The sequence below is a fragment of the Cervus canadensis genome, chromosome 26, assembly GCF_019320065.1.
Source record: "Cervus canadensis isolate Bull #8, Minnesota chromosome 26, ASM1932006v1, whole genome shotgun sequence".
Lineage (NCBI taxonomy): Eukaryota > Metazoa > Chordata > Mammalia > Artiodactyla > Cervidae > Cervus > Cervus canadensis.
This window is the reverse complement of record NC_057411.1, coordinates 27016401-27031423: the sequence shown is the minus strand read 5'-3', so window position 1 is coordinate 27031423 and position 15023 is coordinate 27016401. Positions and strand designations below refer to the sequence as shown.

Sequence of the window (15023 nt, the reverse complement as noted above, 5' to 3'; positions counted from 1 at the left end):
TCGTCCCCTTCTCCTCCTGCCTTCAACCTTTCCCAGCATCGGAGTCTTTTCAAATGAGTCAGCTCTCCGCATCAGGTGGCCAAAGTATTGGAGTTTCAGCTTAAGGAGTAACTAAAGGTTCTTGGCTCTGCTTAATGACTAAACTATTTATTATGTTTTGTCTTGTGAAAAGACTTAGAGTGTGAGGCATAATTGAGTTTTAGGGTGAAGGTAGTGCTTATAACTTTAGGATTACATCCATAATTTAATCAATTCTCACTGCCTCAGTTGTCAAAATCCTGCTTGCTAGCCAGGGCTTCCCTGGCTTCCCTGATAGCTCAGTTGGTAAAGAATCCACCTGCAATGCAGGAGACCCTAGTTCGATTCCTGGGTCAGGAAAATCTGCTGGAGAAGGGATAGGCTACCTGCTCCAATATTCTTGGGCTTCTCTTGTGGCTCAGTTGGTTAAGAATCCACCTGCAATGCGGGAGACCTGGGTTTGATCCCTGGGTTGGGAAGATTCCCTGGAGAAGGGAAAGGTTACCCACTCTAGTATTCTGGCCTGGAGAATTCCATGGACAGTCCATGGGGTCACAAAGCATCAGACATGACTGAGCGACTTTCACTGCTTCCTAGCCACCAGCATCTCTCTCTGGTTGCAAAGGACTCCTAACTAGCAGTGTCCTTGCTTCTCTCTTCCTCTTCTATAGCTTATTTTCAACACGACTAGTAGAATTGTATATATATATTTTTTTAATTTATTTTTTTCCCATTAATTTTTATTAGTTGGAGGCTAATTACTTTACAATATTGTAGTGGTTTTTGTCATACATTGACATGAATCAGCCATGGATTTACATGTATTTGGATGCATGAGACAAGTGCTCAGGCCTGGTGCACTGGGAAGACCTAGAATTATATTTTTAAAACATAAATCAACCAGATCATATCAGTCATGTGCTTAAAATCCTCTAAGGCCTCCCTTATTCAGAGTAAAACTGAATTCTTCTGTTGGTCTATAAGACCCTGTGTAGTCTGGCTCCTTGATCTCCCATCCCCCTGCCTCCGCCTCTCTGACTTCATCCCCTCTTTGTTCCCTTTTCCTCCTCACTGTTCCTCGAAGGTGCTGAGCACTTTCTCACCATGAGGTCAACCCCTAGCTGCTTCCTCTGCAGGAAAATCCTTCCCTTATATTTATCCAGGCTCACTCTTCACCTCTCATGAGCCTTTGTCCAGCGGCCACCTTCTCAAGGAGGTCGATCCAGATTGGCCCATGGAAAGTGCCATCTTGCACACATACCTAGCCTGTTACACACCCCATCCTCCCCACTCTGTCCTTTCTTTTCCTGTTGTTGTAGCACTTTTTTTCTTCTTAACATACTTTATAATTTATTTTAATGTATTTTAAATTTATTGTGTCTCCTTCCACCAAACTATAGTATAATTGCTGAGGGCAAGAACTTTTGCCTGTTTGCTCACTGTGTTCGCTGGATCTGGGATAGTGCCCGGCATACAGTAGGTGCTCTATAAACACTCACTGAATATTAAAAGTTGAGCCTGACTCTCTTGAAGCACTAATGTCTTTAATCTGGATGACACTAAGACACGTGAGAAGCCCAGGCTGATGATTAGTTTGGTTCCCCTTTAAATAGATATTAAGACAAACATTCATTCTATGTTTGTTTACAAGGGAGGCACAGTACAGCAGGGCTATTTGTGGGAAGGACTAAAAGAGGAGTGGGGCTCAAACTTCCTTTTCTTATCCCCGGCAATTCAGCTCTGGCCCCAAATATATCTAGAACAATTGAAAAACAGAGCCCTGTAGTCACCCCACCCTCCTAACACAGGTCAGTCACTCAATCACCTTTTGGGGGTCTCACTGCACCCACTCCAAGTGGTAGACATATCCAGTACCCTTCCCAAAAGATCATCTGGCAGGTAGAGATTTTTCCATTTTGGAATAGTCTCCATGGAATTCAACTTGATGGCCCAGAAAGCTGGCTGTTTTTCTGAACTTAGCCCCAGGGGATCTCATTTTGCCGTGCATTTTGTTCAGTCTGATCATTTGAAAAGCCCTAATTTGCTTTTTTTGACATCCTGCTTTGAGACCTCCTGCTTTGGTTCTCTACAGATCTCAGCAGAAAAGTAGTAATAGTTGCAAAAGGTGTCACTGTGTTTGAGAAAGATGGACACTCTATACACCCTAGGTTTTCCTCAGGGACAGAATGCTTTTGTCAGTTTAACTCATCTTTTTGGAGATATAGAGTCTCCAAAGCTGGCAACTCCTTTTTCACTATTTTACATCAAATCTACTTTACTTCATTAATAACTTGTTGCTCCTAGCAAGGTCTGAGTAGAACCTTGTGTTAACTAGAACTTCTTTATTGTTTTTCCTTGTAAGAATGGGGCATTGTGAATAAAAGTCAGGTCTGAACAGTGAAACTGGTTTCATTTTCTTCATTTGAAAAAAGAGGGTGAAATCTCATTTCCTACAGCTCAGAATTATTTTGAAGCTCACATGAGATGAAATAGTATATGGGTCTAATTATAATCTTTTCCATTTTACTGAGGAGATTCTCTATGGAGCTAGAAAGTAATTAGTATAGGGAATAGAATTAGAATGACATGTTTAGTCACTACCTGTCTGACTCTATGTGACTCCATGGACTGTAGTCCACCAGGCTCCTCTGTCCATGGGATTTTCCAGGCAAGATTACTGGGATGGGTTGCCATTTCTTTCTCTAGGGGATCTTCTCTACCCAGGGATTGAACCTGTGGGTCTCATGTCTCCTGCATTGGCAGGTGGAGTCTCTACTACTGAGCCACCAGAAATGGCTCAAAGGTAAAGAATCTGCCCATCAATGCAGGAAAGTTGTGTTTGATCCCTGAGTGGGAAGTCCATGGGTTTGCAAAGAGTCCTACATGATTTAACAACTAAAAAACAACAACATAGAATTACTTATTCTAAACTGAGAAGTTGAGGAGAGAAATGGGGTGTGGTTTAAACTTCTTTTGTTTCTAGGGAAACGCCTGTGTTCTTTTCCACTGAGTATGAAATGGGGGTGTATAGGCTAGGAAATCTGTGTACGATCGGGGTTAGAGAGGGTCTCTTGGACACCCTGGGGTTCCCACGGAAACCCCACCCCACTGCTTCCGGCCTCCTGCCCAACCCCCACTCTCACCTCAGGCTGAGAAAGAGGGAAGCTGGTGAGGGGAGACCAAGAAGGAAGCCCATAGTTTCCTCTGGAGTTTGAGTATCATTGTCAGCAGGAGAAAAAATATATATTCGGCTTCACAAAGCTTTATTGTTTCCATTTGGTCCAAGGCTTGAGAGCGGGCTCTCCAGGGTGTTGAAAAGCTGCCTAGTGGATGCAAAGAGGGGCTTCAGGCAGATGCCCTGATGTTAGGGGGTCCCTCAAAGCCTGCTGGGCTCCAGAGGCTCCTAGTCTTGCTTGAGGGTAAGACTTTCCAAGAGATACTCACCAAACTCAGCCTGGGGACCAGACAGCCTGCAGAGGTGGGTCAGGTGGTCACCCATCTTCTTGACGAGTTTCACCTCCTCATCTAGGAAGTGGTTCTCCAGGAAGTCACAGATGTGGGGGTCTGTGTGGGCCAAACCCAGGCTCTGCAGACCCAAAAGGGCCTGGTTCAGATTCTTCTCCATAAGGGCGGCTTCCATAGCATCCTTGGTTTTACCTCACTCATCTAGAGATGCTTCTGCAGGTCTAGGAAGAGCATGTAGCCCCCGTGCTGATTTTGCATTTTCAAGAGACCCTCTAGGCCCTTGTGCTTCTCCTTGGCCAATTCATGAAAAAAAAGTGGCCCACACCCCCCAGAGCCACATCATCGTGGCTGAAATAGAAGCCCAGAGAGAGACAAGTTTAGGAGGCCTGCAGATGCATGTTGATGAGGGGATGGAGGGAAGTCTCCATCTCAGTGGAATAATTCTGAGGAATCTGGGAGTTTATGGTTGATAGGTCATAAGGAGTTAAGCTCAAAAAATGGTGACTGTTCCTGGTGATTGTGGACAGCTGAGTGGCTGATTCTGAACGTTGTGACTGGAAAAAATGTTGGTGGGTGGTCGGAGGCTGGAGCAAGGGGCTTCCCTGGGTCTGTTCCCTCCAAGCTCTGTTGAAGCAAGAGACAGATACTCGGGACTGCTGAGCGCACTTCCAGAGAAAGGATCCTTAACCCCTAATTATTTCTTCTCTCACCCCTCATATGTCTCCAACCTCTTTTTTCTCACTAGTCTTAAGGCTTGTGTGTCTCTCACTAGCTCGTCTCCTCATGAATCTTTGTGGGTGCGTGCTAAGTCGCTTCAGTCATGTCCGACTGTTTAGTCACACACCATAAACTGAAAGTAGCAAAAGCTTGAGGCTGGTTAAAGTACTTCCAGTTACTTGTCTCTCAGGCGATGTCCTCCAGGGAAAATTCTAGTAAACTCCTGTTTATCAACATATTTCTGTCAATAATCACTCTGCCTCCAACCAATGGATTCTTTTTAGAATCCATACTTCACTGGCTTGGGCTTCTGTTAGTGCAGCTCATCAACTCCTGTGAATAACGGAATCACATGCCCTCTTGAGCTATAATCAACTGCAGCCCATTATCTGTCATTTCTTTCCTCTTCCTTTTTGGCACCTTAGAGTTTAAGAACCCTATTCTTAAGGATTCATCTAGAGAACAGAATCTAGAATGTCCTGTTTCGACAAGAGCCATAGTCATCCCATGGGATGAACCTGAGATGAAGCCAGGATATGAGTTAGGGAAAAGAGAAGAGAAAGAGAAATTTAGACTTTGGAGTTATTAGAAGTTTATGATATGGGGAGGTGTGTGAGTGTGTGTGTGTGTGTGTGTGTGTGTGTGCGTGCACACGTGCATACAAAATGAGCATCATCCCACTGGTTTTAAGGTGTTAGAGGACAAACAAGAGAGAGAAAGGAGACCCTCCTTCCCTACTCACTGAGGGCAGACAGCCTGTGAGGAAGCAACAAGAGAAACATGTAAATTTTCCTGGAACTCCATCTGGGCCTACTTTGGGAGAATCAAGACCATGTGTCTTTCTCTTCCATGTTACAGAGTTGCTGGGGAAGAGGTGACATGATTTGTATTCTCTGCCCCCTAAGCTGGGTAGGTCTTTCTCAAATGAGCTGAGGATGTTGCACTAAACCTGAGATCTGGGTCTGAAAGGTTATTCTCCATTTTTATTCTTGATGTTAAATTGAGACAATCAGCTTGTATGATTTGCATCTTTACTTCCTCATTTGTCTCTTTCTCTCTGGGAAGTTGTCACTGATCCCACCCCAGAGCAGAGGAGTCAGCAACAAAGCCATCTTGAAAACCAGATACTTGAGAAAAAGACCAAATAACACATCTGCTGGGTGAAGTTATGGAAAGGATTACATGATGTTAACTGTTGCATTTGGAAATTGTGGAATTTAGCACACCGCTCACATTTTTCATAAAATTATTTATGTAATAAGCAACTAATAAATGATTAGGGTTACGCCCATAAATATATGTATGTGGTGCCAATTCCAACAGTACAAATGTGTTTCTGATGGAAGGCAAGTTTCCCTCTCATTCTTATCCCTGCAATAATTTAGTTTTCTCTTCTGATGCAACTATAGTTACCAAGAAAAGTAGTTTAAAAATATATGTGTGTGTGTGTGTGTTAAGTTACTTCAGTCATGTCTGATTCTTTGACAGCCTATGAACCAAAGCCTGCCAGGCAAGAATACTGGAGTGGGTTGCCATGCCCTTCTCCAGGGGATCTTTCTGACTGAGGGATCGGACCTGCATTTCTTATGTCTCTTGCATTGGCATGTGGGTTCTTTAGCACTAGAGCCACCTGGGAAGCCCTTAAACTATATATAGGAGAAAATGATTCACCTTACAATAGCCAAGACACAGAAGCAACCTAAATGTCAGTTATCAATGGAAGTGGATAAAGATGTGGTAGGTATATACGATAGAATATTACTCAGTCATAAAAAGGAATGAAATAAATATCATTTGCAGCAATGTGGATGGGCCTAGAGATGGTCAAATGGAGTGAAGTAAGTCAGGCAAAGATAGGCAAATATCATATGATATAACGTATATGTGAAATCTAAAAAAAGTGATACAAGTGAACTTATTTGAAAAACAGAAATAGAGTCACAGATGTAAAAAACAAGTTTATGGTTACCAGGGAAGGAAGGAGGGAGAGAAGTAAACTGGGAGATTAGGATTGACATATACATACAATTGTATGTAAAATAGATACCTAATAAGGACCTACCGCATACCACAGGGAACTTTATCCAATATTCTGTAATAATCTATATAGGAAAAGAATCCCCCAAAGTGGATAGATGTATTTGTATGTGTATAACGGATTCATTTTGCTGCACATCTGAAACTCACACAGCTTCGTAAATCAACCATATTCCAATAAAAATCACTAAAAAATAGAAAATTATTCATACCTTAGTTATTTGATTTAAAATTGGAAATAACCTCTTCTTTCTTGAATGACAACTGCAGAAATGGTTTCTAGTTTGATTTAATCATTCCTTTGTGTTTGATATTCTCCACCCTATTTAATATACCTGTCTTTAACACAATGTTCCTAGAGTTCAAAATTATCCCTATTCTGGGATAATCCCTAGAAATACCTTCAGGGTACGGAAAGTGTCTGCTTCTAAAAAGTGAATCACAGGATTTTCTTTTAGACTTCAGACTCATGGACAAAAACTTGAACTTCCTAATTCAGCCCAAGTACAAAGCAATTAAAGTATTAAAACGGATTAGAGTTTTGAAAATCACAGGAAACCAAATTAACTCTTGCTCTTAGCTAAAAATGTTTGAAATAGCTTCTTTCATTCTAATAGTAGTTCATAGGAATGTTTTCTGTCAGGTTAATTGGATGTTTTACTGTCTTTTTTTCCTATGGAAAGAGAGGGTGGTTACAGTATTTTATGAAGTTTGTTTGTTTTTTTTTTTTTTAATCACAAAACACTCGTCAGACTTCCCAGTCTGTCCCCTGTGTCCCTCGTACTGAGGTTGTTAATGGAGGAAGTGATCACACTGAGGAGAGACTAGATTTGCTGCTCTGGGACCTCTGTCTAACTTCTGTCTAATCATTCCAACCCCAAAGGAGGGCAGTGCCAAAGAATGTTCAGACTACCATACAATTGTGCTCATTTCACCTGCTAGTACGATTATGCTCAAAGTCCTTCAAGGTAGGCTTCAGCAGTAATGTGAACTAAGGACTTCTAGGTGTCTAAGCTGGGTCTTGAAATGGTAGAGGAACCAGAGATCGAGTTGCCAACATTTGTAGGATCATAGAGAAAGCAAGGGAATTCTGGAAATACATCTACTTCTGCTTCACTGACTATGCTAAAGCCTTTGACTGTGGACCACAACAGACTGTGGAAAATTCTTAAAGAGATGGAATACCAGACCATCTTACCTGCCTCCTGAGAAATCTGTATGCATGTCAAGAAGCATCAGCTAGAACTGGACATGAAACAGCTGACTGGTTCAAAACTGAGAAAGAAGTACGTCAAAGCTGTATATTGTCACCCTGTTTATTTAATTTATATGCAGAGTACATTGTGTGAAATGCTAGGCTGGATGAATCCTAAGCTGGAATTAAGATAGCCGGGAGAAATAATCAACAGCCTCAGATATGCAGATGATACCACCTTAATGGCAGAAAGTGAAGATGAACTAAAAACCCTCTTTGTGAGGGTGAAAGAGGAGAGTGAATAAGCTGGCTTAAAATACAGCATTCAAAAAACTAAGATTATGGCTTCCTGTCCCATCACTTCATGGCAAATAGAAGGGGGTGGGGGAGAAGTGGAAGCAATGACAGATTTTATTTTCTTGGTCTCCCAAATCACTGCTGATGGTAACTGCAGTCCCGTGAAATTAAAAGACATTTACTCATTGGAAGAAAAGCTATGACAAACCTAGATAGCATATTAAAAAGCAGAGACATCACTTTGCCAACAAAGGTCCATATAGTCAAAGCTATGGTTTTTCCAATAGTCTTGTATGGATGTGAGAGTTGGACCATAAAGAAGGCTGAATACCAGAAGATTGATGCTTTTGAATTGTGTTGCTGGAGAAGACTCTTAAAAGTTCCTTGGACTGCAAGGAGATCAAACCAGTCCATCCTAAAGGAAATCAACCCTGAATATTCATTGGAAGGACTGATGCTGAAGCTGAAGCTCCAACACTTGGGCCACCTGATGTGAAGAGCCGACTCACTGGAAAAGACTCTGAAGCTGGGAAAGATTAAAGGTGAAAGGAGAAGCAGGTGGCAGAGGATAATATGTTTAGATGACATCACTGACTCAATGGACATGAGTTTGAGCAAACTCTGAGAGATAGTGAAGGACAGAGGAGCCTGGTATGTTGCAGTCCATGGGTTGCAAAGAGTTGGATGTGACTTAGCAACTGAAAAACAATTGCTGCCAGGGCACCAGAGCAGGGGATTAACATCCCTGAAACTGTGTGATTATGAGACAATAAAACATTTATGAAATGGGACTTCTGGTTTCCAGTCCAGCATCAGGTGTGTAAGGAACTTGGAAGTTGTCACTCCCATTTCATAGCAACAACGAAAAAGTGTGTCACACTAAAAAATCAACAACTCATATCCTCTAGAGAATTGTGGTCACAGGGCAAACTGCTACCCCCCAAATTGGAGAGAGCTGGATACAGAGGATCTTAGTTTACCAGAGCAGAAATCCATGAGCAGAAACCTCTGCAGGAAGAAGTGCAAGGGTAGAAAAACTGAAGGTGGCATCAGTGAATTGCTGGAGGCTTGGTGTGGACAAGTTTGAGAGTAAAAAACTCCACAGGGTTTAGGCTTAGTGAGTTTTATGTCTAGGAGTCCTACTACTTTCTCACAGTCAATAATTGGAATAGCTATTCTGAAACATGCCTAGAGTATTCTGTTCTTCACAATGCCTACATCAGGGGAAACTATTTTATAAGAGCCCAACAGACTGAAGTTTTGCCAGAGTCTAACACCATCTGGAGATGGTGATTGCAGCCATGAAATTAAAAGACGCTTACTCCTTGGAAGGAAAGTTATGACCAACCTAGATAGCATATTAAAAAGCAGAGACATTACTTTGTCAACAAAGGTCCATCTAGTCAAGGCTATGGTTTTTCCAGTGGTCATGTATGGATGTGAGAGTTGGACTGTGAGGAAAGTTGAGTGCTAAAGAATTGACGCTTTTGAACATTGGTGTTGGAGAAGATGCTTGAGAGTCTCTTGGACTGCAAGGAGATCCAACCAGTCCATCCAATAGGAGATCAGTCCTGAGTGTTCATTGGAAGGACTGATGCTGAAGCTGGAACTCCAATACTTTGGCCACCTCATGTGAAGAGTTGACTCATTGGAAAAGACCCTGATTCTGGGAGGGATTGGGGGCAGGAGGAGAAGGGGATGACAGAGGATGAGATGGCTGGATGGCATCACCGACTCAATGGGCATGAGTTTGAGTAAACTCCGGGAGTTGGTGATGGACAGGGAGGCCTGGTGTGCTGTGATTCATGGGGTCACAAAGAGTCGGACATGACTGAGTGGCTGAACTGAACTGAACCCATCCGGAAGAAAGGAAATAGCTAATCCTGTCCTTTGTAACCTTCTATCACCTAGGGAGTAGAAAAGCAAACTTAGAAGCCCTTGTGAAAGTCTTAACTCTGGGGCACAGGCTCACTAACAGGCTAAGACCTCCCTATAGGACTACAGAATGCTTTTTCTCCCTACATAATTTACCACTGTGTCTCAGATCTTATTTAAGAGAAAGTCTTTAGGGAAACTCAAAGACAACAGGGGCTACAAAAACAAGGACACGAGGAAATTTTAGCCTCAGATACCTACTTTAGCTTCAGCAAACACTAAACACATCTAATTCCTAGCCAGATAAATCACACAGAAGACCTATTTACTACATTTCCTTTTCTGCAGTAAAGTTTTAATTACAAGGCATACTAACAGACTGGAAAAAACACCCCAAAACAACAACAACACACACAGTATGACCAGATGGAGCAAGCATCCGTATCAGCCTCAGATATGGCAGAGATTTTGAAATGATCAGACCTAGAATTTAAGACACCTATGCTTAATGGGCTTCCCAGGCGGCCCTAGTGGTAAAGAATCCACCTGCCAATGCAGGAAACCCAAGTGACATGGGTTTGATCCATGGGTTGATAAGATCCCCTGGGACAGGAAATGGCAATGGACTCCAGTGTTCTTGCTGGGAAAATTTTATGGGCAGAGGAGCCTGGTGGTCTGCGGAGCCACAAAGAGTAAGACATGACTGAGTGACTGAGCATAGGCTTAATATGCTAAGGGATCTAATGGAGAAAATGGACAATATGCAGGAATAGATGGGTACTAATAATGCCCAGGGCTTTTAGTTACACTTGGAGGAAGGAGTATGGAATAGTATATTGGTTCCGTCTTCCTGAAAGTAGAATTCTTAACTATAACTTAAAAAAAAAAACACAAAAACTTCATCTTGTTTTTATTCATTGTTTGTTTCCTCTGAGTTCCTATTTCTGTATATTTACTTCTATTTTAGTTTTTCATGCTAAAGACTTTCCTCAGAGGTATGGTGATCCCTGGCTGTCTACTCTCATTTAAGACTGAGTCCTATAAAACTGAAGCAACCTAAATGTCCATCAATGGACAATGGATAAAGAAGATGTGGTACATATATGGAGTGGAATATTACTCAGCCATTACAAGGAATGAAACTGGGTCATTTGTAGAGACGTGGATGAACCTAGTCTGTCATACAGAGTGAAGTAAGTCAGAAAGAGAAAAACAAACATTGCATATTAACACACATATGTGGAATTTAGAAAAATGCTACAGATGAACATATTAGCAGGCAGGAATAGAGATGCAGACATAGAGAATGGACATGTGGACACAGCGGGGAAATGAGAGGGTGGGATGAATTGGGAGAGTAGCAATGACATATTTACACTACCATGTGTTAAATAGATAGCTAGTGGGAAGCTGCTGCATATCCTGGGGAGCTCAGCTTGGTGCTCTGTGATGACCTAGATTGGTGGGTTGGGGGTGGTGGTTGGGAGGAGGGCCCAAGAGAGAAGGGATGTATGCATACATATAGCTGATTCATTTTGTTGTACAGCAGAAGCTAACACAACATTGAAAAGCAATTATACGTCAGTAAAAAAGAAAGGAAGAAAGAAAAACTGAAAAGAAGTTACATCAGAGAAGTGTGGGATCTGCCCCTCATTGTGAGGTTATTGGACAGGGATCCAGTCATTTCTTCAGAGAATGTGCAAACTTATTAAATGCAGGTTTCTAAAGGTTTTTTCTTTTAGGATTGTCTGTTATTTCCAGTCATCCTCAGACAGATATCCTGTCTGGGGTTGAGTCTGACATTCTAGTAGTTGAAGGAGGCAGAGAGTTAACTGTCCAACTACACAGAATTCAGACTTTTATTTAATCTCTTTGCTTGGAGTGTAGCTCCTCACTCTGTTCTCCTCTCCAGGGTTATGCTATAGTTCCCACGGCTCATGGAGTGTAAGGGCGATGCTGGTAGAGGCTGTTTTCTGGTCTTTGATCATCAAACCACATACATCACAGCAGAGTCATCCCCTGTTCCTGTCTCCACGGTGTTGGGAGACAATTCTCTACCAATCATGGTTTCATGTGTTCTACTGTCTCAGGAGCAGAGGCATAGCTAGTTTATTCTGGATAATCTTTGCAGCCTTGGGTGATGATAGTGTCTGTCTCTGGAATAGGGAGAAGATTGTTTGAGTCTCAGTATAATAAAGATAATACCACTCTCCAGAATGAAGACCGGGCAGGTTTCTTTGTAGCCTCCTTAACATACTGAGGTTTACTAAAATGGAGCAGCTCAGCTGTGTGCTATGGGCAACATCCATTTGTGCTGTTCTATGTAGTCCCTGTGGGGCTGAGAAACAAGATAAATCAATGTGAACATGCAGATAACGTTGCCTGCTCTGCTTGGAGTGATAACATCCTTAGCCTTTGTCCCTGGTGACTCATGTTTTCTGCTGGCATATGTGCAACTGTGGCCATTTAACTCAAAAGCTTGCAAGTAGAGTAAAATCTCAGATGCTCAATTCTATGGTGTTTTCTATTGCTACCATATGGGGCTCAGGAATCTTTACGAGCCTGTCTCTATTCTGTCTTCCTTGATACCCCCTTTAGTTGTTGCAATTCTGGCCTTTCTGACTCCTTTTTTTGACAACTAGATGACTGGGTTGAATCCTGATACTCTGGGACCCACGATCTCTCTTTCCCTCTACCAGCTTGGGAATATCTCTTTTCAATATAAGGGAAATCCTTGTCCTTTCATGTTTATTCAAGCTGCTCCTTCTACTGTCACACGTTCAAATATCCTAAAGATTTAGGTTGTGCAAAACAAAAGCCAAAAACATCTTCTGACAATTTTCTTCTTCCAGCCCTGCCACTCAGCTCATTGGAGACAAAGAGCAGCCTCTCTGATGTCCGGGTATGGAACGAAAAAGGGAAATTCAGGGAATTAAAAAAAGGTTCCTGTGCATTACTATCTCAAAATGCCATTCAGTCACATTTATTCTGTGTTTAACAAGAGTCTCCGGTTCTCATGAATGCTCTTTCTCATATTACTAGAATCCAAGTAACTGGATGTTACACCCACCCTCCTGCTGACTTTTCCACGGGAGTTTAGTAATTCTCTAATAACTTGCAGAGAGAGCAGAGTCCTCTGTGCATGCACATGTGATCAGTTGCTCAGTAGTGTCTGACTGCTTATGACCCCATCGACTGTAGCCCGCCAGGCTCCTCTGTCCATGGGATTCTGCAGGCAAGAGTACTGGAGTGGGCTGCCATGCCCTTCTCCAGGGGATCTTCCTGACCCAGGGATGGAACCTCATCTCTCATGTCTCCTGCACCGGCAGGCGGGTTCTTTACTGCCAGCACCACCTGTGAAGCTGAGGATAAGAGTCCTCTGACGATAAGACGAATCTTGGAGAAGGAAGCAAGTGAAAGACTAGGTTTTTCTGGGAAAACAAAGAATGAGATGAGGAATGGATGGGGTAGAGATATTTAGTTTCACCTGAAAGACTGAGGAGGGGAAAGCTGGGGATGCCATCCACTGGGTTTGACCAGTATGGAACCAGCAGGGTTAAAGAGAAAAGTCATTCATCTGCTCCTTGAGGAGATAGCCTTTGACTCCAATTCAGGAAAAAAAATGGCAGTAGGAAGATCATGCTTACAATTCTGCTACAGCTGGAAAAATATATATGTAAATGAGAGTTGGGAGGAGGATGCTAAAGGGCTTATAATTATGTCATTTTGTGTCCTAGACTGGCCCAGTGACTTCTTTGAAGGAATTGTCCTGAGTTACCCTCTTTGACATTAGCTTTCAAAAAGTAAGTTAATGTTTTCCCAATCATATTTCAAACTGAGACATTTAGTAAATTCACTGAATTTATACATTTAGTGAAGAATTTCTTTGGATCTATGTTTTGAGAAAAGTTATCATCTCAGTATTTTGACAGTTAAAATGAACACTTAATTCATCCAGAGCCATTTAATCTGCACTTCGATTTCCAGCTTGTCCTATGGCTATTGGAGGATCATCTTCCCTTAGGGACTTCTGCATGTGGGGCAATCAGATTTAACCATCTTGAGATACATGACCTCAGACCTCTAACTCATGGACAGAAAACTGGGCTCCTTAATTGAATGCATCACCAACAGACAAATGAAGGGACTAATACTCATACATGATTAAGCAGGTAAAATGAAATTCTTCCTGAGTCTAATCTAAAGGCCTCTTTTTGACTAAAATAGTTGATCACTCCTCATCTTTTTGATAGATTGTGGGGATATTTTTCAGGTTTGGTTGATGTCTATTTGGTCTTTTATCAGTACAGGGCTTAGAAAGGAAAGAAGATGTAATTAAAATAGTAATCTGATTTCAGTTCCATCATTAAAATAAGGTTTCCATGTGGTCCCCCAACTTCCATATCTCCTTGCCCCCACTCCTTACTCTCTGGGTGCTGAGTCTCCTGCACGTACCCAGGTCTATGGTTCTCTCTCCGTTGTAGCATGATTTTCATGCATGTTTATGTCAACAAAATGTTTCTTTTCACTCTGTTTAAAAAATCCCGCTCCCCACTAGCAATACAGAAAAGAAGAAAGGAAATAAGTGATTGGGGGGAGAAAAATCCTGTTTTGCCCCTCTAGAATATCTGGATTTTGTTTATTTTTCTCCTGAGTCAGATCCAGAGAACCTAAGGGAGAACCACATGCTGGTAGCTAGGAGAGGTGAAGGCAGAGGCAGAAAAAAGCAGAAAGGAATCTTGTTTTTGGGGAGCTGGATTCATTTGCTGAGCTTCATAACAAAACAGCCAAGAGTGGGTGGTTTAAAGAACAAAAATATATTTCTTTATAGTTCTGGAGGCTGGAAGTCCAAGATCAAAGAGTTGACTGGTTTTATTCTGAGGCCTCTCTTGCCTTGTAGATACCCATCTTCTCTCTCTGTCTTCACACAGTCTTTTCTCTGGGTGTCCACAAGTCTGTGTCCTAATCCCTCCTCTTATAAGGACACCAGTCTTATTAGATTGGAACCCATCCATATGACCGCATTTCCCCTTAACTATCTCTTTAAAAATCGTCTTTCCAAATACAGTCACATTTTGCAGTGCTAGGAGTTAGGACTTCAATATATAATTTGGGGGAAACACAAATGTGGCCTTCTCTGGTGGCTCAGACAGTGAAAAATTTGCCTGTAATGCAGGAGACCTGGGATTGGTCCTGGGTCAGGAAGATCCCCTGGAGAAGGGAATGGCAACCCACTCCAGTATTCTCACCTGGAAAATCCCGTTGACAGGGGAGCCTTGCAGGGGTTGCAAAGGGTTGGACATGACTGAGTGACTAAGAATACACACACACAGACACAACACACAACTCAGCCTGTGATAGGACCTGGAGGTGGGGAAGGATGAGGAGCTGGGAAGGCCATGTGTCTTCTTTCATGTGT

General features: G+C 42.3%; 1 pseudogene; it reads right to left on the bottom strand.

The window, feature by feature from the left end:
- Positions 1-3421: 3421 nt before the first annotated feature.
- On the bottom strand, positions 3422-11669 carry LOC122428018 (annotated as a pseudogene).
- Between the last annotated feature and the right edge of the window lie 3354 nt (positions 11670-15023).